The sequence below is a fragment of the Pseudophryne corroboree genome, chromosome 2 (genome assembly GCF_028390025.1).
Source record: "Pseudophryne corroboree isolate aPseCor3 chromosome 2, aPseCor3.hap2, whole genome shotgun sequence".
Classification (NCBI taxonomy): Eukaryota; Metazoa; Chordata; class Amphibia; order Anura; family Myobatrachidae; genus Pseudophryne; species Pseudophryne corroboree.
In genome coordinates, this window is record NC_086445.1 from 553,516,734 (window position 1) to 553,539,938 (window position 23,205).

At 47.5% G+C, this 23,205-nt stretch overlaps 1 long non-coding RNA gene across 5 annotated transcripts in view; it reads right to left on the reverse strand.

Annotated features, from left to right (window-relative positions):
* LOC135050969 (uncharacterized) overlaps positions 1-23,205 on the reverse strand; it is a 168,767-nt gene that overhangs the window by 142,879 nt on the left and 2,683 nt on the right. For all 5 annotated transcript variants that reach the window (XR_010241960.1, XR_010241957.1, XR_010241959.1 and 2 more), the window contains exon 2: positions 15,877-15,935. This is a non-coding gene — a long non-coding RNA (uncharacterized LOC135050969). The remainder of the gene's footprint in view (positions 1-15,876; positions 15,936-23,205) is intronic.

Below are 23,205 nucleotides of genomic sequence, written 5' to 3' on the forward strand. Positions count from 1 at the left end.
TAGGAGTGGCACTGCAGTGTCACGCAGGATGTCCCTTCCAAAAAACCCTCCCCAATCAGCACATGATGCAAAGAAAAAGAAAAGAAAAAAGAGGTGCAAGATGGAATTGTCCTTGGGCCCTCCCACCCACCCTTATGTTGTATAAACAAAACAGGACATGCACACTTTAACCAACCCATCATTTCAGTGACAGGGTCTGCCACACGACTGTGACTGATATGACGGGTTGGTTTGGACCCCCCCCAAAAAAGAAGCAATTAATCTCTCCTTGCACAAACTGGCTCTACAGAGGCAAGATGTCCACCTCATCTTCACCCTCCGATATATCACCGTGTACATCCCCCTCCTCACAGATTATCAATTCGTCCCCACTGGAATCCACCATCTCAGCTCCCTGTGTACTTTGTGGAGGCAATTGCTGCTGGTCAATGACTCCGCGGATGAATTGATTATAATTCATTTTAATGAACATCATCTTCTCCACATTTTCTGGATGTAACCTCGTACGCCGATTGCTGACAAGGTGAGCGGCGGCACTAAACACTCTTTCGGAGTACACACTTGTGGGAGGGCAACTTAGGTAGAATAAAGCCAGTTTGTGCAAGGGCCTCCAAATTGCCTCTTTTTCCTGCCAGTATAAGTACGGACTGTGTGACGTGCCTACTTGGATGCGGTCACTCATATAATCCTCCACCATTCTATCAATGTTGAGAGAATCATATGCAGTGACAGTAGACGACATGTCCGTAATCGTTGTCAGGTCCTTCAGTCCGGACCAGATGTCAGCATCAGCAGTCGCTCCAGACTGCCCTGCATCACCGCCAGCGGGTGGGCTCGGAATTCTGAGCCTTTTCCACGCACCCCCAGTTGCGGGAGAATGTGAAGGAGGAGATGTTGACAGGTCGCGTTCCGCTTGACTTGACAATTTTGTCACCAGCAGGTCTTTCAACCCCAGCAGACCTGTGTCTGCCGGAAAGAGAGATCCAAGGTAGGCTTTAAATCTAGGATCGAGCACGGTGGCCAAAATGTAGTGCTCTGATTTCAACAGATTGACCACCCGTGAATCCTTGTTAAGCGAATTAAGGGCTGCATCCACAAGTCCCACATGCCTAGCGGAATCGCTCCCTTTTAGCTCCTTCTTCAGTGCCTCCAGCTTCTTCTGCAAAAGCCTGATGAGGGGAATGACCTGACTCAGGCTGGCAGTGTCTGAACTGACTTCACGTGTGGCAAGTTCAAAGGGCATCAGAACCTTGCACAACGTTGAAATCATTCTCCACTTCACTTGAGACAGGTGCATTCCACCTACTATATCGTGCTCAATTGTATAGGCTTGAATGGCCTTTTGCTGCTCCTCCAACCTCTGAAGCATATAGAGGGTTGAATTCCACCTCGTTACCACTTCTTGCTTCAGATGATGGCAGGGCAGGTTCAGTAGTTTTTGGTGGTGCTCCAGTCTTCTGTACGTGGTGCCTGTACGCCGAAAGTGTCCCGCAATTTTTCTGGCCACCGACAGCATCTCTTGCACGCCCCTGTCGTTTTTTAAAAAATTCTGCACCACCAAATTCAAGGTATGTGCAAAACATGGGACGTGCTGGAATTTGCCCATATTTAATGCACACACAATATTGCTGGCGTTGTCCGATGCCACAAATCCACAGGAGAGTCCAATTGGGGTAAGCCATTCCGCGATGATCTTCCTCAGTTGCCGTAAGAGGTTTTCAGCTGTGTGCGTATTCTGGAAAGCGGTGATACAAAGTGTAGCCTGCCTAGGAAAGAGTTGGCGTTTGCGAGATGCTGCTACTGGTGCCGCCGCTGCTGTTCTTGCGGCGGGAGTCCATACATCTACCCAGTGGGCTGTCACAGTCATATAGTCCTGACCCTGCCCTGCTCCACTTGTCCACATGTCCGTGGTTAAGTGGACATTGGGTACAACTGCATTTTTTAGGACACTGGTGAGTCTTTTTCTGACGTCCGTGTACATTCTCGGTATCGCCTGCCTAGAGAAGTGGAACCTAGATGGTATTTGGTAACGGGGGCACACTGCCTCAATAAATTGTCTAGTTCCCTGTGAACTAACGGCGGATACCGGACGCACGTCTAACACCAACATAGTTGTCAAGGACTCAGTTATCCGCTTTGCAGTAGGATGACTGCTGTGATATTTCATCTTCCTCGCAAAGGACTGTTGAACAGTCAATTGCTTACTGGAAGTAGTACAAGTGGGCTTACGACTTCCCCTCTGGGATGACCATCGACTCCCAGCGGCAACAACAGCAGCGCCAGCAGCAGTAGGCGTTACACGCAAGGATGCATCGGAGGAATCCCAGGCAGGAGAGGACTCGTCAGAATTGCCAGTGACATGGCCTGCAGGACTATTGGCATTCCTGGGGAAGGAGGAAATTGACACTGAGGGAGTTGGTGGGGTGGTTTGCGTGAGCTTGGTTACAAGAGGAAGGGATTTACTGGTCAGTGGACTGCTTCCGCTGTCACCCAAAGTTTTTGAACTTGTCACTGACTTATTATGAATGCGCTGCAGGTGACGTATAAGGGAGGATGTTCCGAGGTGGTTAACGTCCTTACCCCTACTTATTACAGCTTGACAAAGGGAACACACGGCTTGACACCTGTTGTCCGCATTTCTGGTGAAATACCTCCACACCGAAGAGCTGATTTTTTTGGTATTTTCACCTGGCATGTCAACGGCCATATTCCTCCCACGGACAACAGGTGTCTCCCCGGGTGCCTGACTTAAACAAACCACCTCACCATCAGAATCCTCCTGGTCAATTTCCTCCCCAGCGCCAGCAACACCCATATCCTCCTCATCCTGGTGTACTTCAACACTGACATCTTCAATCTGACTATCAGGAACTGGACTGCGGGTGCTCCTTCCAGCACTTGCAGGGGGCGTGCAAATGGTGGAAGGCGCATGCTCTTCACGTCCAGTGTTGGGAAGGTCAGGCATCGCAACCGACACAATTGGACTCTCCTTGTGGATTTGGGATTTCGAAGAATGCACAGTTCTTTGCTGTGCTGCTTTTGCCAGCTTGAGTCTTTTCATTTTTCTAGCGAGAGGCTGAGTGCTTCCATCCTCATGTGAAGCTGAACCACTAGCCATGAACATAGGCCAGGGCCTCAGCCGTTCCTTGCCACTCCGTGTGGTAAATGGCATATTGGCAAGTTTACGCTTCTCCTCCGACAATTTTATTTTAGGTTTTGGAGTCCTTTTTTTACTGATATTTGGTGTTTTGGATTTTACATGCTCTGTACTATGACATTGGGCATCGGCCTTGGCAGACGACGTTGCTGGCATTTCATCGTCTCGGCCATGACTAGTGGCAGCAGCTTCAGCACGAGGTGGAAGTGGATCTTGATCTTTCCCTAATTTTGGAACCTCAACATTTTTGTTCTCCATATTTTAATAGGCACAACTAAAAGGCACCTCAGGTAAACAATGGAGATGGATGGATTGGATACTAGTATACAATTATGGACGGGCTGCCGAGTGCCGACACAGAGGTAGCCACAGCCGTGAACTACCGCACTGTACTGTGTCTGCTGCTAATATATAGACTGGTTGATAAAGAGATAGTATACTCGTAACTAGTATGTATGTATAAAGAAAGAAAAAAAAACCACGGTTAGGTGGTATATACAATTATGGACGGGCTGCCGAGTGCCGACACAGAGGTAGCCACAGCCGTGAACTACCGCACTGTACTGTGTCTGCTGCTAATATAGACTGGTTGATAAAGAGATAGTATACTCGTAACTAGTATGTATGTATAAAGAAAGAAAAAAAAACCACGGTTAGGTGGTATATACAATTATGGACGGGCTGCCGAGTGCCGACACAGAGGTAGCCACAGCTGTGAACTACCGCACTGTACTGTGTCTGCTGCTAATATATAGACTGGTTGATAAAGAGATAGTATACTCGTAACTAGTATGTATGTATAAAGAAAGAAAAAAAAACCACGGTTAGGTGGTATATACAATTATGGACGGGCTGCCGAGTGCCGACACAGAGGTAGCCACAGCCGTGAACTACCGCACTGTACTGTGTCTGCTGCTAATATATAGACTGGTTGATAAAGAGATAGTATACTCGTAACTAGTATGTATGTATAAAGAAAGAAAAAAAAACCACGGTTAGGTGGTATATACAATTATGGACGGGCTGCCGAGTGCCGACACAGAGGTAGCCACAGCCGTGAACTACCGCACTGTACTGTGTCTGCTGCTAATATATAGACTGGTTGATAAAGAGATAGTATACTCGTAACTAGTATGTATGTATAAAGAAAGAAAAAAAAACCACGGTTAGGTGGTATATACAATTATGGACGGGCTGCCGAGTGCCGACACAGAGGTAGCCACAGCCGTGAACTACCGCACTGTACTGTGTCTGCTGCTAATATATAGACTGGTTGATAAAGAGATAGTATACTCGTAACTAGTATGTATGTATAAAGAAAGAAAAAAAAACCACGGTTAGGTGGTATATACAATTATGGACGGGCTGCCGAGTGCCGACACAGAGGTAGCCACAGCCGTGAACTACCGCACTGTACTGTGTCTGCTGCTAATATAGACTGGTTGATAAAGAGATAGTATACTCGTAACTAGTATGTATGTATAAAGAAAGAAAAAAAAACCACGGTTAGGTGGTATATACAATTATGGACGGGCTGCCGAGTGCCGACACAGAGGTAGCCACAGCCGTGAACTACCGCACTGTACTGTGTCTGCTGCTAATATAGACTGGTTGATAAAGAGATAGTATACTCGTAACTAGTATGTATGTATAAAGAAAGAAAAAAAAACCACGGTTAGGTGGTATATACAATTATGGACGGGCTGCCGAGTGCCGACACAGAGGTAGCCACAGCCGTGAACTACCGCACTGTACTGTGTCTGCTGCTAATATATAGACTGGTTGATAAAGAGATAGTATACTCGTAACTAGTATGTATGTATAAAGAAAGAAAAAAAAACCACGGTTAGGTGGTATATACAATTATGGACGGGCTGCCGAGTGCCGACACAGAGGTAGCCACAGCCGTGAACTACCGCACTGTACTGTGTCTGCTGCTAATATATAGACTGGTTGATAAAGAGATAGTATACTCGTAACTAGTATGTATGTATAAAGAAAGAAAAAAAAACCACGGTTAGGTGGTATATACAATTATGGACGGGCTGCCGAGTGCCAACACAGAGGTAGCCACAGCCGTGAACTACCGCACTGTACTGTGTCTGCTGCTAATATATAGACTGGTTGATAAAGAGATAGTATACTCGTAACTAGTATGTATGTATAAAGAAAGAAAAAAAAACCACGGTTAGGTGGTATATACAATTATGGACGGGCTGCCGAGTGCCGACACAGAGGTAGCCACAGCCGTGAACTACCGCACTGTACTGTGTCTGCTGCTAATATAGACTGGTTGATAAAGAGATAGTATACTACTAATATTATATATACTGGTGGTCAGGTCACTGGTCACTAGTCACACTGGCAGTGGCACTCCTGCAGCAAAAGTGTGCACTGTTTAATTTTAATATAATATTATGTACTCCTGGCTCCTGCTATAACCTATAACTGGCACTGCAGTAGTGCTCCCCAGTCTCCCCCACAATTATAAGCTGTGTGAGCTGAGCAGTCAGACAGATATATAATATATATAGATGATGCAGCACACTGGCCTGAGCCTGAGCAGTGCACACAGATATGGTATGTGACTGACTGAGTCACTGTGTGTATCGCTTTTTTCAGGCAGAGAACGGATATATTAAATAAACTGCACTGTGTGTCTGGTGGTCACTCACTATATAATATATTATGTACTCCTGGCTCCTGCTATAACCTATAACTGGCACTGCAGTAGTGCTCCCCAGTCTCCCCCACAATTATAAGCTGTGTGAGCTGAGCAGTCAGACAGATATATATAATATTATATATAGATAATAGATGATGCAGCACACTGGCCTGAGCCTGAGCAGTGCACACAGATATGGTATGTGACTGAGTCACTGTGTGCTGTGTATCGCTTTTTTCAGGCAGAGAACGGATTATAAATAAAACTGGTGGTCACTGGTCACTATCAGCAAAACTCTGCACTGTACTGAGTACTCCTAATGCTCCCCAAAATTAGTAAATCAAGTGTCTCTCTAATCTATTCTAAACGGAGAGGACGCCAGCCACGTCCTCTCCCTATCAATCTCAATGCACGTGTGAAAATGGCGGCGACGCGCGGCTCCTTATATAGAATCCGAGTCTCGCGATAGAATCCGAGCCTCGCGAGAATCCGACAGCGTCATGATGACGTTCGGGCGCGCTCGGGTTAACCGAGCAAGGCGGGAAGATCCGAGTCGCTCGGACCCGTGAAAAAAAACATGAAGTTCTGGCGGGTTCGGATTCAGAGAAACCGAACCCGCTCATCTCTAATAAATATATTACATCTCCAAACTTCCATCACACGAACTCCAGCCATATGTCAACCTCAGACCCTGCTCCGAATTCAGACCAATCACAGATGCTGACAATGTGGATAGCAGTGATATAAGCCTGAGTGCCCAGCTATATCTCTCTACAATGTTGATACTCTCTCCAGGTAAATTACCTCAGCTTAGCACCTCTACAGCTCAACAGTCCTCTTCCTATAATCCACAGTGCACACCTCCTCCTTCCCGCTGGAGGCATGTGCTACAGTCTTGAGGGTGAATGTATCAGCAGGTCTTCATCTTGTCAGGTTCACAGGGTCTGAGTGGTCACTGTGTGATACCTCATTATAGTTTAATATCACATTATGGGGAACATGTATTAAACCTTGGAGAGAGAGAAAGTGCCAGCCAATCAGCTCCTAACTGTCATGTTACAGGTTGCAGGTTGCGTTTGAAAAAAACAGTTAGGAGCTTGTTGATTGGTACTTTATCGCTCTCAACTTTATCACTCTCCAAGGCTTAGTACATCTGTCCCTAAATATGTTTTTCTTGGTGTAATTTCTTAGAAACTGTTTACTCTGTAGCTTCTAAGAACCTGTGTTTCCTTTCGCTTCCTCGCATCTCCAAATATTCCAGGATGCAACTACTGGTGAGCACATCATTTTGGTCGTTCTTGTTTCAGACGCACTAGTAGGACCTTTGAAAAAGCTGGGACCCCCCCCAGCGAAACGCGTCAGGCCAGCTGCAACCCTGGACACTATTGGATTGTTTCCGATCCATCCACCTTTATTGGACCTGTGTGTGACCTGAACCAGACCTTAATTATCACGCTACATACGGATGTATATCTTTTGGGCCATCTCCAGTTGAGCTGTAGATCCGGCTACAGGGGACTCCTGCTGCCACAGCAGTGCCATCTGCCAACTATAGGACCCCATTTCTTCAGCCTGGATAGCATCATACAGCCAGGACCCATTATACCAAGCCCATCACCGAACTTTCATCTAAAGGTCATATCTAGGGAACAGGACACACTCACTTCATATCATCATCTTATTATGGATATGGAATTCACAACTATAAAGGGATGACTATTTCTTTATACTTCATGCCATGCTGTTATATTTCTCAACTGCTTCAAAACAGATATTACATTTTTTAACAACTGCACAAGAAAGCATTTTTTTTTATAATAATTTTATTAATAAATCATTTATAATTCCATTTCACCCCACCTGGTTTAGATTTCTTTCCTCAAAGATGCGCAGTGTTTTTTCTGTTTGTTTAAATTTTCATTTTGGGATTGACTACCCCTATGTCTTACACAGCAGCTTGGTGAATAGTGCCCATTTTAGTGCCGGTCTTTTGGAATATTGTATTATTTTCCTTCTTTCTGTACTAGTAGGAGTATTGCACGTAAATAAACTCTCAGTTTTGTCTGTAAATATTTGTCTGTGATAGATTCTATTAGTGTTCAGGGGTAAACACTTCAATGGTTCAACATTTATTAGTAAGGACTTAAAAAAGTGTATGTATTAATTGTGTACTGCATTTGTTAGCATCTTCTGTAATCATTGAAGCCACACCTCCTATAATCTTCCTGCCATATCTGTTCAATTACTTGTATTTTGATTAGGCTCATTTGCATCCCATGCAGGGTTTGTCACACTTCACATTTGTGCCCAGTGGGGTCACTAGGGTGTGTGTCACACAATGAGCCTACTAACTCACCCTCATCCCTAGATTCCTTGCTCACCCACATTTTTGAAAGAGGCATGGTCTTATGCCTATGAGGCCACGTCCCCTTGTGTATGATGTTTTTGGGGCATGGCTGCATGTCACGCCCCCATTTTCATTATGCAGGGGTTTTCCCAGTGCTACAGGATCTACTTGGTACCCCTCAGCCTCTCTCCGGTTTCCCTGCTGCTCGGTGACACCATCCAAGGTGGTGACATCAAAATAGCAGCTGCTATTTTGGACATTCGGCATACTGAAGACCACCCGTTATTTTGGTGTCATCCCCTAATCTCACTCCCTCATTCATAGACCCCCTACCCACCTCATTCCGTCTCTGTCCTACCTTCTTTTACTTACATCCTGTGTCTCACTTCCTTCCTAACTTCTCTCGCCTCATTTCTTTCCCTCGCCTCCCACAATCTCTCAGCCTCTCTCCCCTATTTGTTTCCCTCATTCTCTCCCCCAATTTCCCTCACTGCACCCAGCCACACTCTCACCTACTCTTTTCTTGGAAATATCCTGTATACTGTATACTGTACATCTAGAACTGAAACTCAAGTTTATATTCTGTGTGCAAGAAAATGTAATTTGTCCTTTATCTTAAAGATAGCCTTTTCTTTAACAGCTAATCCTTCCTATTTATTTACATAACATTATTTACCAGGAGGAGCTGTGCTACCAGAAATGGCCAACACTCTCCAGCACATAGATATTAGATAAGTCATTACATTTCTTCTCAACAGTGTTTTCTCCATGGTAGGTGGTGGGTGGAGTGTGCTGATGTAAATTGTGTAATCATGCTGTGATCCACTGACATCTTCCATGTATGGCCCAGTGTCCCTGACATCCATGTTACCCTCAACATATAACCTTTAAATAAACCTACAGAGTGTGTGTTCTCCAACTTGTTTTCTACCAGATCAGATGAATGAGTCACTGACTCTGTTTTTAACTGATGTAATTCATAACTTGACCCCATGGGACAGACAGCTGTTGTAAATTAACCAGTACAGTCATGTTCCTCCATTAGGAGAACCACTTTTACTCTTACAGCAAAGTATGTAAACCCACTCACAGCAGAGGGAAACTAAACTTCAACACCTTTTGCCACATGTTTTAATTTAGCCAAGATTTGTAAGATCATAAAAAGTTAGTACATGACAGTTTAGTAATTCTAACAAAGTCAGTTTCCTCTCAAAGTTACATAATGCAATTGACAATTGAATTAGTCGTGTCTGCTCTATGCCAGTCTGCATTGTGTATCTTGCGTTAAATCCCTCTGCTCATGACCAGAAAGATATTGGGGTAATTCAGATCTGATCGCAGCAGCAAATTTGTTAGCTGTTGGGCAAAACCATGGGGGTCATTCTGACCCGTTTGCACGCTGCGTTGCGAACGGGTCTGCAATACGTACGAGCGTCGTTGCGTCGCCGGGCAACGATGCTGACAGAGAAGAAAGCGGTTGCAGCGGCGACCGCAAGAAGATGGACAGCAAGAGGGCGTTCCAGGGCGTCAACTTACCGTTTGCTGCCGTTTTCGGGGAGTGGTAAGTAAAAAGCAGGCGTGTCCAGGCGAACAGAGGGCGGAGGTGTGACGTCAAAGCCGGACCCATCATCGCTGGATCTGCCGCACAGGGTAAGTATGTCCAGGGCTGGTCTTGTTTTGAGTGAAACTTTTTTAGCAAAGCAGGGCTGCACAAGCGAACGCAGCCCTGCTATGCTAAAATACACTCCCCCATAGGCGGAGATTAGTTGATCGCACCAGCAGCAAAAAGTTGCTTGGTGCAATCAACTCGGAATGAGGGCCCATGTGCACTGCAGGTGGGGCAGATGAAACGTGCAGAAAGAGTTAGATTTGGGTGGGGTGTGTTCAAACTGAAATCTAAATTGCAGTGTAAAAATAAAGCAGCCAGTATTTACCCTGCACAGAAACAATATAACCCACCCAAATCTAACTCTCTCTGCACATGTTATATCTGCCACACCTGCAGTGCACATGGGACCTACTTCAGACCTGATCGCTGCTGTGTGTTTTCGCACAGTGGGCGATCAGGTCTGAACTGCACATGCGCCGCAGTGCGCCGGCGCATGGCAGAGATGCTATGAGCATCTCAGCCCAGCGATCACCTCTGTCTGATTGACAGGCAGAGATGTTCGCTGGGCAGGAGGTGGCGGGCCGGCGGTGTTGTGCCGCTGTTTTGGGGGTGCAGTCTGGGCAACGCAGGTGTGCCCTGTCCGTGCAGGGGGGCGGGCCGCGGCGGCTGCGTGACATCAGATGTAGCCGCTGCGACCCGGAGAGCAACAGATAGCTCCCTGCCAGCGTGCAGGAGCTGCGCTGGTAGGAAGCTACTCTTCAGGTACAAAAGCATCGCCGCCGTGTGATGCTTTTGTACCTGTGCGGCGGAGGGAAGGCCAGACAAGAGGGGCAGACTAGGCCCGTGCTGGGCATCCCCCCGCATGTCAGGGTGGCTGATCGTAGCCATGCAAAATTGTGCACGGCTATGATCAGGTCTGAATTAGGACCATGGTTTTGCCCAGCTGCTAACAAATGTGCTGCTGCGATCAACTCTGAATTACCCCCATAATGTGTTAGTATTAGGATGTTAAGGACCCATCCAATTAGGTCCATCTTGAAAATGTTCTAAGAACCACTGTTATACACCTAGGGGGTAATTCAGATATGCGTTTTTGCACAGCGGGTGATCAGATCCTAACTACGCATGCGTATGCACTGCAATGCGAACGCGCGTCGGACAGCAACAACGGGCATCACCAGTCAGCGATGGGATGGTGAGAAAAATCCGATTGCACGGGAGTACGCAAGGTGATTGGCAGGAAGAGGCCATTTGTGGGTAGCAACTGAGCGTTTACTGGGACTGTGTGGGAAAACGTAGGCATGTCCAAGCGTTTTCAGGGAGGGTGTCTGATGTCAGCTCCAGCCCCGATCAGCCCGTTCTCATCGCACTGGAGAAGTAAGTCCTGAGTTGCGCACAGACTGCACAAAGTGGATTTTTGCAGCTCAGCTACACATGCGATTCCACACATGTATGGCGAAATTGCACTCCCCCTGGAGGCGGCGACTATCTGATCGCAGGACAGCAAAATTAGCAGCCCAGTGATCAGTTCTGAATTAGGCTCCATGTCAATTGTAGGGGTTCTTTAAATTATTTGGACTGTCTTTGATTTACTTTAGTTATTCACTCTGGGGGTCATTCCGAGTTGTTCGCTCGTTGACGATTTTGGCAACGGAGTGATTAAGGCAAAAATGCGCATGTGCATGGTATGCAGTGCGCATGCGCTAAGTATTTTAGCACAAAACTTAGTAGATTTACTCACGTCCGAACAAAGAATTTTCATCGTTGAAGTGATTGGAGTGTGATTGACAGGAAGTGGGTGTTTCTGGGCGGAAACTGACCGTTTTCTGGGAGTGTGTGGAAAAACACAGGCGTGCCAGAATAAAACGTGGGAGTGTCTGGAGAAACGGGGGAGTGGCTGGCCGACCGCAGGGCGTGTTTGTGACGTCAAACCAGGAACAAAACAAGCTGAGCTGATCGCAATGTAGGAGTAAGTCTCGAGCTACTCAGAAACTGCTAAGAAATTTCTATTCGCAATTCTGCTAATCTTTCGTTCGCAATTCTGCTAAGCTAAGATTCACTCCCAGTAGGCGGCGGCCTAGCGTGTGCAATGCTGCTAAAATCTGCTAGCGAGCTAACAACTCGGAATGAGGGCCTCTGTGATTTATAGATGGTGGATGTATCTGACACTTGATTCAGGAAATAATTTGTATTATCCGTATTCTTAATGCTCAGAGTATTTTCTTTTTCCTGCATGGTACTACAAGTCTCAGAATGGTAACACCTCTTATTATGTTTAAAATTAGGGTGCAAAATCCAAGATCCCACACACCCCCATGACCAGAAAGAGTCAGTAGAAAGGAATAAAGGTTGTTCTAATGTAGCCAAGTACAGTAATGGGCCCTACACACACGGCCGGTGGGCGACCCGGCGCCGGGGTGTGTGTGAAATTTCTTCACTTACCCCGGCAGCCGGCTTCATAGCAGTGCATGCTAATATGGACAAGATTGTCCATATTGGCCTGCATGTATAAGTGACGGAGCACCAACAATGATCGAGCGCGGGGCCGCACATCGTTCATCGTTGCTGCCTCCACACTGATTGATATGGATGAGTTCTCGTTCATTAATGAACGAGAACATTCATATCGTTCAGTGTTATCTGCCAGTTTGTAGGGCCCATAAGTTTTTGATTGCACAATGTGAACATGTACAGATGAGAACAAGATGTATTATTAGACGAGTACAAGATGTATTATTAGATGAGAACAAAATGTATTATTAGATGAGAACAAGATGTATTATTTGCAGGAGCAGATGATGGTCACCAGCAACAGTGTGCAGCTCATGATTGGCTGATTGGGAATGCTGAATGCACAGCCCATTACTTAGGCATATATAATGTTATTGTGTGCATCATTTTAGTAATTGTTTTCATGCCTTTGATACCCTTTTCACACCGCACAAATAACCCGGTATCGATCCGGCATATTGCCGGGTCGACACGGGTCGACGTGCTGTGTGAAAGGGGCATAGCAGAAATCCCGGGTCGCCTGACTCGTCAAATTCAACCCGGGAATAAAGCAGTGTTATACCCGGGTTGAATACCGGGTCAGTGGCTGCGTAAACAGGCTCCTGGGTCGAGGCGTCCCGGGACCCGTTTACTACAGCAGGTAGAGGCAGCGCAGAGATGATCTCATCTCCCAGCGCCACCGGCTCCCCCCCCCCGCTGCTATGCAACCCGGGTCGGGGAAGCCTGCAGCAGTGGTCCAACCCGGGAAGGACCCGTTTCCAGTTCCAGGGTGGGATCCGGCATTGACAGTGTGAAAGGGGTATTATAAACATTAAGTTTTATTGATGTTGAATAGTTAATGTGTATTTTGCAATCAAAATAAATGGTTGGTTACAAATGTAAACATAATGCCGCATACACACGATGACCGATATTGACTATGGGCCTAATTTAGATCTGATCGCAGCAGCATATTTATTAGCTAATGGGCAAAACCATGTGCACCGCAGGGAGGGCAGATATAACATGTGCAGAGAGAGTTAGATTTGGGTGGGTATATGGGGGGTCATTCCGAGTTGTTCGCTCGGTAAAAATCTTCGCATCGCAGCGATTTTCCGCTTAATGCGCATGCGCAATGTCCGCACTGCGACTGCGCCAAGTAAATTTGCTATGCACTTCGGAATTTTACTCACGGCATTTTCATCGTTCTGGCGATCGTAATGTGATTGACAGGAAATGGGTGTTACTGGGCGGAAACAGGCCGTTTTATGGGCGTGTGGGGAAAAACGCTACCGTTTCCGGAAAAAACGCAGGAGTGGCTGGAGAAACGGGGGAGTGTCTGGGCGAACGCTGGGTGTGTTTGTGACGTCAAACCAGGAACGACAAGCAGTGAAATGATCGCAGATGCCGAGTAAGTCTGAAGCTACTCAGAAACTGCTACGAGGTATGTAATCGCAATATTGCGAATACATCGTTCGCAATTTTAAGATGCTAAGATTCACTCCCAGTAGGCGGCGGCTTAGCATGAGCAAATTTGCTAAAATCCGCTTGCGAGCGAACAACTCGGAATGACCCCCATTGTTTCTGTGCAGGGTAAATAATACTGGGTAAACACTAGCTGCTTTATTTTTACACTGCAATTTAGATTTCAGTTTGAATACACCCCACCCAAATCTAACTCTCTCTGCACATGTTATATCTGCTCCCCCTGCAGTGCACATGGGCCCTCATTCCGAGTTGATCGGTCGCAAGGCGATTTTAGCAGAGTTGCTCACGCTAAGCCTACGCCTACTGGGAGTGTATCTTAGCTTCTTAAAATTGCGACCGATGTATTCGCAATATTGCGATTACAAACTACTTAGCAGTTTCAGAGTAGCTTCAGACTTACTCGGCATCTGCGATCAGTTCAGTGCTTGTCGTTCCTGTTTTGACGTCACAAACACACCCAGCGTTCGCCCAGACACTCCCCCGTTTCCCCGGCCACTCCTGCGTTTTTTCCGGAAACGGTAGCGTTTTTTCCCGCACGCCCATAAAACAGCCTGTTTCCGCCCAGTAACACCCATTTCCTGTCAATCACATTACGATCGCCGGAGCGATGAAAAAGCCGTGAGTAAAAATACTATCTCCATTGTAAAATTACTTGGCGCAGTCGCAGTGCGATTATTGCGCATGCGTACTAAGCGGAATTTCACTGCGATGCGATGAAAAATACCGAGCGAACGACTCGGAATGAGGGCCATGGTTTTACCCATTAGCTAACAAATTTGTTGCTGCGATCAGGTCTGAATTAGGCCCTATATTGCGTCCTGAGCAATGAACCTTCAATAGCCACTATCGACCCTGCCTGCACACACTATGGGGGTCATTCCGAGTTCATCGCTTGCTAGCTAGTTTTAGCAGCTATGCAAACGCTATGCCGCCTCCTGTGGAGTGTATTTTAGCTTAGCAGAAGTGCGAACGCATGTGCAGCTGAGCTCTGCAAAAACGGTTTGTGCAGTTTCAGAGTAGCTCTGAACCTATTCAGCGCTTGCGTTCACTTCAGCCTATTCGTGTCCGGATTTAACGTCATGCACCCGCCCAGCGAACGCCCAGCCACTCCTGCATTTTTTCAGACACACCTGCGTTTTTGCTAACCCTCCCTGAAAACGGTCAGATGACACCCAGAAACGCCCCCTTTCTGTCAATCTTCTTGTGCCCGTCAGTGCGACTGAAAACTTTGCTAAAACCTGTGCACAACCACAACGGGTTTTGTACCCGTACGTCGCGCGTGTGCATTGCGGGGCATGCGCAGCTACTCTAGTACACTTTCATTGCCATCAGATTATAGGATTTGACTACTTGCACTTGTATTGAATTTTAGTGTTTCTTACTATATATCGATGAACTACTTTTTTTTTCCAGCTGATAACAATTAAAAGTTATGTTTTAATTCATACACAAATATATTAAGAGTGCACCATTTAGGACTTATAGCTTTTGGCCCACGTTAGTGAACCACCTAACTTGAGTATATTTTTATCCTACTTCAAGGAGCACCACAGCCCACAGTAAATATGTACTGTAGTCTCTTAATTATAGAACATACTGTCCATTATAGTTGGGTTTTCTGTCCTGTGAGGAATCAGCCTCTTTCTCTATTGAGTGAATGTCAGGATCAGCATATTTCTCATAGCAAGAGGCAAAAAAGTGCTGTGGATATTTCAATATGTGCATTAAAACATTGGGTAATTTCAACTGGCCCCTTTCAGACTGTACCGTAACCTGGGATGCTGCGCGTTCACGTGTAACAACCCAGGTTATAGCTGGCGGTCTAAATGGGGTATTACATGCTCAGTATGTGTCAGAACTTTCAGCTAATGACAGAACTGACATTGAGATATATATATATATATATATATATATATATATATATATATATATATCAGTGCCAGATTAAGGTCCACATGGGCCTGGAGCTGAAATTTATGAAGGGCCTATTGTGTGCCGCTGCAGAGGAAGTGAAATACGCTGTGGGGGTATGACTAGTAATGGGGGTGTGTGGTTGATGTTATGAGGGTCTGTCTGCACAGGGGATGTGGCCTGTGCCATAGGGTGTGACTAGCACCTACCTTGAAAAACGTCAATCTCCCTCACTTCTTCTCTTATATCAATAGTGTAATATCACAATCTACAAATGGACAAAGGAAAACATGACCGTAATATGAAAAATATAGTGATGACGTAAATATGAAACCTCTCAACGAAAGAGGCTACGGGTTGCTTAGTGATGTCATACTGTAAATGTGAAATCTTTCTATATGTAAAAAATAATAGGATTTTAGTACCTACCGGTACAATCCTTTTCTCTTAGTCCGTAGAGGATGCTGGGGACTCCGTAAGGACCATGGGGTATAGACGGATCCGCAGGAGCCTGGGCACACTATAAAGACTTAAACAGGGTGTGAACTGGCTCCTCCCTCTATGCCCCTCCTCCAGACCTCAGTTAGAAAACTGTGCCCAAGAGAGATGGACATTACGAGGAAAGAATTTATAAACACGGTGAGTGACATACCAGCTCACACCACGAACATACCGCAGAACGTGGCATTCAACAGAAAACCAGCCTACGGCATGAAACTACACAGCCACATGCTGAGAGAATATCTAGCACAACCTGTGTGCCAATCCAACCAATAACAAGACACCGCCTGCCATGGCAAGAACAACGTCAGCAACAGTCTGACAGAGAAGAAACACCACTAGAGTGTAATCAAAACAATAACTGCAGACACAGTACGCACTGGAACGGGCGCCCAGCATCCTCTACGGACTAAGAGAAAAGGATTTACTGGTAGGTACTAAAATCCTATTTTCTCATACGTCCTAGAAGATGCTGGGGACTTCGTAAGGACCATGGGGATTATACCAAAGCTCCAAAACGGGCGGGAGAGTGCGGATGACTCTGCAGCACCGATTGAGCAAACATGAGGTCCTCAGCAGTCAGGGTATCAAACTTGTAGAATTTTGCAGAAGTGTTTGAACCCGAGCAAGTATCCACTCGGCAAAGTTGAACCGCCGAGCCTCCTCGGGCATTCGCCCAAGAAAAAACCCATCTTGCCAGTAGAACGGGTCTCCACCGACTTCGGTGACGGCAATCCAGCCGAAGAACAAACATGCCAAATAGCATCACAGATCCAGCGTGTAACAGACTGCATAATACAGTCACCCAAACCATGCTGGGAACATACCAGACAACAGAGCCTCTGGTTCTCCCAACTGAGCCAAATTGGCGACCTAAATATTCAAATCCCTGGCTACATCGAGAGAATTTGAAACAGCTAATGCCTAAGTAACCACCGGCATCAAAATAGACCGATTTCTGTGAAACCCAGAAACCACTCTTGGCCGAACTACTAACCGAGTTCTCAATTCCTCCCTATCCACATGAAAGATCAAACAAGGCTCTTGTGAGACAAAACCACCACTTCCGACACCCGCCTTGCGGATGTCAAAGCCAAGAGCATGACCACTTTCCAAGAGAGAAATTTTCGTAAAGAAATTATTAGGCCAAATTGCACTGAAATGGAGCCCAACTTTAGGCTTGTATCCACACCGGTTCGTAAAGTATGGACAAGAACGACCTAGCTGAAAGCCTCCCATAGGAGCCTTCCTGGATACACACCAAACACATAGTTACGCCAGCTATGGAGGTAAAGCTTAGCCGTTACTTCTTTCTTAGCCAGAAAAATTGAGGAAACAACGTCACTGGGAACATCCCTTTCGGCTTAGGATATGGCATTCAACCGCCACGACTTCAGACGCATCCGCGGTAAGTCTTGCAACACGCCCTGATCCTGTTGTAACAGATCCTCACGTATAGGAAGAGGGCAGGAATCTTCTATGAGTAAGACAGGAAAAACTGGATAGCAAACCCTCCTTGGCTAGACCGGATCCACGAGGATCGCCTGAACCTCTGTTCATCTCACGTTTATCACCGTCAGAAAAAGTGAAAGCAGAGAGGCCACATAGACCGACTAAAAACACCCACGGTGACACGAGGGTGTCCACAGCTATAGCTTGAGCGTCCCTTGATCTGGAACAATATCCCTGAGGCCTCTCGTTGAGGCGAGACGCCAACATATCCAATTGCGACATTCCTCCAAAACTTGTCACGTCTGTGAAAACTTCTCAATGATGACTGAATGTCTCTCGAATGGAGATCGCGTCAGCAGAGGAAATCAATTTCTCCGTCGTTCACCTCCGGAACGTAGACTGCTAATATAGCGTTTACCAGACTTTCCACCCAACGGCAAAACTGTGCATCTTCTGCCATTGCCGCTTTGCTCCTTGATCCGCCATAGCGGTTTACTTACGCCACTGCTGACAAGTCGTCTAGTAGAACTAACACGGGCAGAACATGAAAAATACGTTTGTCGAAACTAACTCTCAATTCAAGAAAGCTTATAGCAGACAAGCTTTCCAACATGACCTTATCTCCTGGAAATACGTCCCTTGCAAGTACTGCTCCCCCGTCTTGGAGATCTGTATGCACGGCCACCAGGATCTACACCCGGAACCCGAACCTTCATCCCCCTAGAAGGAGAGAACCGAGCAGACACCACAGGAGCGATGTCCTGGCCGTTAGGATTATATTCAGGTGCAGGTGAGACCCGGACCACATTTCACACCGGTCTCTGGAAAGCCACTCTGGCATTAGACCTGCTCACCAAAAAAGGCCTCTTAGGCCGCACCCAACCGGTTCAGTAACGGAACACATTGATGAAGTGTCACAGTAAAGCCGATCCAACTCTGAATCTTCAGACACTCTTTTCACATTGAAAAACCCCGAACCTTAACCGGTCATTATCTACTCTGAAACCCACCTCCGACATCTGTGTCGTTGGAAACAACAGCCAATCCCTGTGTCGAAGAACAGTCAGAGAGAAACAACGATATGCACCTTTATACAGGGACAACCGGACAATGTCCTGATCCTGACGCACCTCTGTATGGCGTCGCGTACTATCTTCCCTTCCAGAGCGGAACGGCAAGAAGTATTAGAAAAAAACAGCAAGGGGAAACAACCGTAACTCAGAATGTTCCCCTTTGGATTCTATAAATAACCCACAGGTCCTATTCTATTCCTGGACCAACTGAAAATTAGTAGACGAGTGCCCACCGGAGTGGGGACCAGCCCTATAGACTCAGCGACAAGTGGTGGATGTGGAGGAAACAGAAAACGACATCCACTACTGCGAACCTAACAAGGCTGCAGAACTCTTACCTTTTCACCTTCCACTGTCTGCACAGAAAAGGAAAAAAGAAGGTATCGAACCGGTTAAAACGACTGCATCCCACAAAAGAAATACGTCACCAACTGTTGTGAAGGAGGCTAACTCACGAATTCAGACTTACCAGTGGTATCCGCCGAGATTGACTGAACAGAGGCCACACTAAACAGCTGTATACCTCCCTCCAGTATCACTCGGAGACATCCTCAGCATTTTTCCGGTCACACCTTCTGCTATCACGTGGCAGCCTGCTGTAATGTTATAAGGTAGAATCAACATAGGCAAGCCTACCCACTCTGGGTAGGGTAATTCTATCGGATGGCTACCCGAATACAACACTCCCTCAAGTGCATACAGTGCAAATAAGGTCAAAGTATAGAAATAAAATTTCACTTAGCTGCCTGTGTATGATCCTTTTCGACCGGGCTCTGCGTCGACCAGGAGTTGACTGTCATAATTTTCTCTCCGCGTTGTGAAGAGAATAATATTCGGACTCCTTGAGAGGAACGAAAACCAACTCTTCACGGCCAATCTAGAGCTTAATCAACAGAGCGACCAGCACATGATAAGAATACCATTATTTCAGCATTCATGGATATACATCATGTAATACACAATAGAACACACATATCCTAACCATGCATATATAAACCTATATCTACATATATACACATATAGATATAACCTATACGCAAGCGGATTGTCCAGACCTGTCAGGTCCCTAGTGACAGTAATGTGTTGTGAATGTGTATGACCATGTACTGACACGCCCCCGATGTGGATCTACCAGGAACGTTATGGTCGACAGAAACTTAGTAAATGTCGACAGCAAGGAATAATAAGCGGGCAAAAAATAATAATAATCGTGGAACCCCAAGGGGTCCAAGGGAAGCATACAATACAATTTTGATAACACTCCCCCCACATATACCTATAAATATACATATATATACAGGTACAAGGCAATAACAGCCTGATAACTTTTTTACCCAGGAAATACCGTTGATGCCGACAGGGCATCCACAAACAACTGTATCTTCCCTATCGTGTTTACTGCTTTAAGCACACAAAACACCAACCTGCTAATACTTAATTTTCCGAATCAAGTACCGCCATGCGCCGGCAAAGCCGATAGTTATCCCCACAGCAGCTCGGGACAAAGCCCTCACACCTGCCAACATATGTCGACTAACGGATAGTGGGTAAACAAACAGGGAAACAGTGAATTTATGTATTACAACAAGAATTATGCGTCCATTATCAAACATAATGCTATATGACCCCCATATAGCATCAAAAACACTGTGCCCCCTCCATCTTACTATACAGCAAGTCCTAGCTGGGATCTGAGGAAAATGGCGCTGACTCTTCTGTGAGGGCTAAGCTCCGCCCCTTCCCGGCGCGCTCTAGCCCATTAACATAAATATACAGGCTGGACTTGTATATAGTGTAGATACACTATATACCATCAAACCTGCCGTTCAGGGCGCCCCCCCCCCCCCTGCGTCCTGCACCCAAGTAACTCGTTGGTGTGTGGGAGCACCAGCGCGGCGCGCGACCGCCGCTATCACTGGCGGTATCGCGCGCGGCGCCGGGGGCTCATATTACAATATATGCTGCCCAGGGCGCCCCCCCTCCCCCCTGGCGCCCTGCACCCATGGAAGCCGGTGGCGGGGGAGAAAAAAGGCGCGCAGTGCGCTAACACGCGCTGGCGGGGTCCGGGACACGGAGCCCCGGCAGCGCCAGCATAAACACTCTAGTGCTGCTCATATCGTGTGCGGCGCCGGGGCTCACATTATAATATATACTGCCCAGGGCGCCTCCCCGGCGCCCTGCACCCATGGAAGCCGGCGGCGGGGGAAAAAAAGGCGCGCAGTGCGCTAATACGTGCTGGCGGGGTCCGGGACACGGAGCCCCGGCAGCGCCAGCATAAACACATCAGCCCTGTAACACTGCTCAGGGCGCTCCCCCCCCAGCGCCTTGCACCCGTGGAAGCCTGCGGCGGGGGGTCATTGGCGCGTAGCGCGCTCAAACATGCTGGCGGGGGAGGAAGACACGGTGCACCGAACACACTTTTAAAGCCAGTCTTATGAAAACAACAGTAACCTGCTGCCCAGGGCGCTCCCCCCCCCCCCCCCCCAGCGCCCTGCACCCTGTGAGTTCCGTTGTGTGGGAGCATGGAGCGCAGCGCGACCTTTGTACCTCCGTCACTGAAGTCTTCTGCCGTCACTGAAGTCTTCTTTTCTTCCAATACTCACCCGGCTTCTTTCTTCAGGCTTCTGTGAGCGGATTGACGGCACGGCTCCGGGAACAAGCAGCTAGGCGCACCAAGTAATCGAACCCTCTGGAGCTAATGGTGTCCAGTAGCCGAGAAGCAGAGCCCTTAAACTAAGAAGAAGTAGGTCCTGCTTCTCTCCCCTCACTCCCACGCTGCAGGGAGCCTGTAGCCAGCAGGTCTGCCTGAAAATACCAAACCTAACAAAGTCTTTCAGAGAAACTCAGGAGAGCTCCCCTAGTGTGTGACCCATCACTCCTGGGCACAAAGTCTAACTGAGGTCTGGAGGAGGGGCATAGAAGGAGGAGCCAGTTCACACCCTGTTGAAGTCTTTATAGTGTGCCCAGGCTCCTACGGATCCGTCTATACCCCACGGTCCTTACGGAGTCCCCAGCATCCTCTAGGACGTATGAGAAAATAGCTATGCTAAGAAAAGATACGTATCAGGACTGGTGGATAGATGGTGTGGGGTTGGAGAGAGGGTGTCGCCTGGACAGGGCCAAACAGGGGGAAGACTGACTGGCTACATCTGTACATGCATGCGTCCGAATGTGCGAGGATTGAGACACCTATTGTCACACACATTCTCTCCCCACTGGAATGTAATAAAACAGCACCTACTGTACACGGAAAAAGAAACGGGATTAGTTCGAAACCGAAACAGTTCGGACCCTGGAAAGCCGGACCGGACCCGCTTCCTGGAGCTTGTAGTGCTCGTCTCTGTCCAGGGGGTGTCCTACCTGTGGGGAGCTGTCACCAGGGAGTTGGGGAGGGAAAGATTACAACCTCCCTGTATAATCCAGAGATTGGGTAATAGCTGTAACGGTTGGAATCATACAGGGAGGCTGTAATCTCTCCCTCACTGCCTCCCTGGTGACAGCTGTCACAAGCACCCTCCTGAACATAACACCCCCCGGATGAGGACAAGTACTACAAGCTCCAGAATGACAGTTTGCTGCAGGGAGCAGGTCCTGTCCGGCGTTCTAGGGTCCGGACCATAACGGTTTTTACACAATCCCCCAAAAAACTTACAGGAAATAACACAATGCAATAACACTGCAATAGGAAAAAAATATTGGCCCTACACTCCCTCCCCGGCACCCTATCACACACTCACATTCCCTCCCCCGGCACCCTATCACACTCACACATTCCCTCCCCGGCACCCTATCACACACTCACATTCCCTCCCCCGGCACCCTATCACACTCACACATTCCCTCCCCCGGCACCCTATCACACTCACACATTCCCTCCCCCTGCACCCTATCACATTCACACATTCCGTCCCCCTGCACCCTATCACACTCACACATTCCGTCCCCCTGCACCCTATCACACTCACACATTCCCTCCCCCTGCACCCTATCACACTCACACATTCCCTCCCCCGGCACCCTATCACACTCACACATTCCCTCCCCCTGCACCCTATCACACTCACATATTCCATCCCCCTGCACCCTATCACACTCACACATTCCGTCCCCCTGCACCCTATCACACTCACACATGCCGTCCCCCTGCACCCTATCACACTCACACATTCCCTCCCCCTGCACACTATCACACTCACACATTCCCTCCCCTACACCCTATCACGCTCACACATTCCCTCCCCCTGCACCCTATCACACACTCACATTCCCTCCCCCGGCACCCTATCACACTCACACATTCCCTCCCCCTGCACCCTATCACACTCACACATTCCGTCCCCCTGCACCCTATCACACTCACACATTCCCTCCCCCTGCACCCTATCACACTCACACATTCCCTCCCCCTGCACCCTATCACACTCACACATTCCCTCCCCCTGCACCCTATCACGCTCACACATTCCCGGCACCCTATCACTCACACACATTCCCTCCCCCCACGGTCTGCTT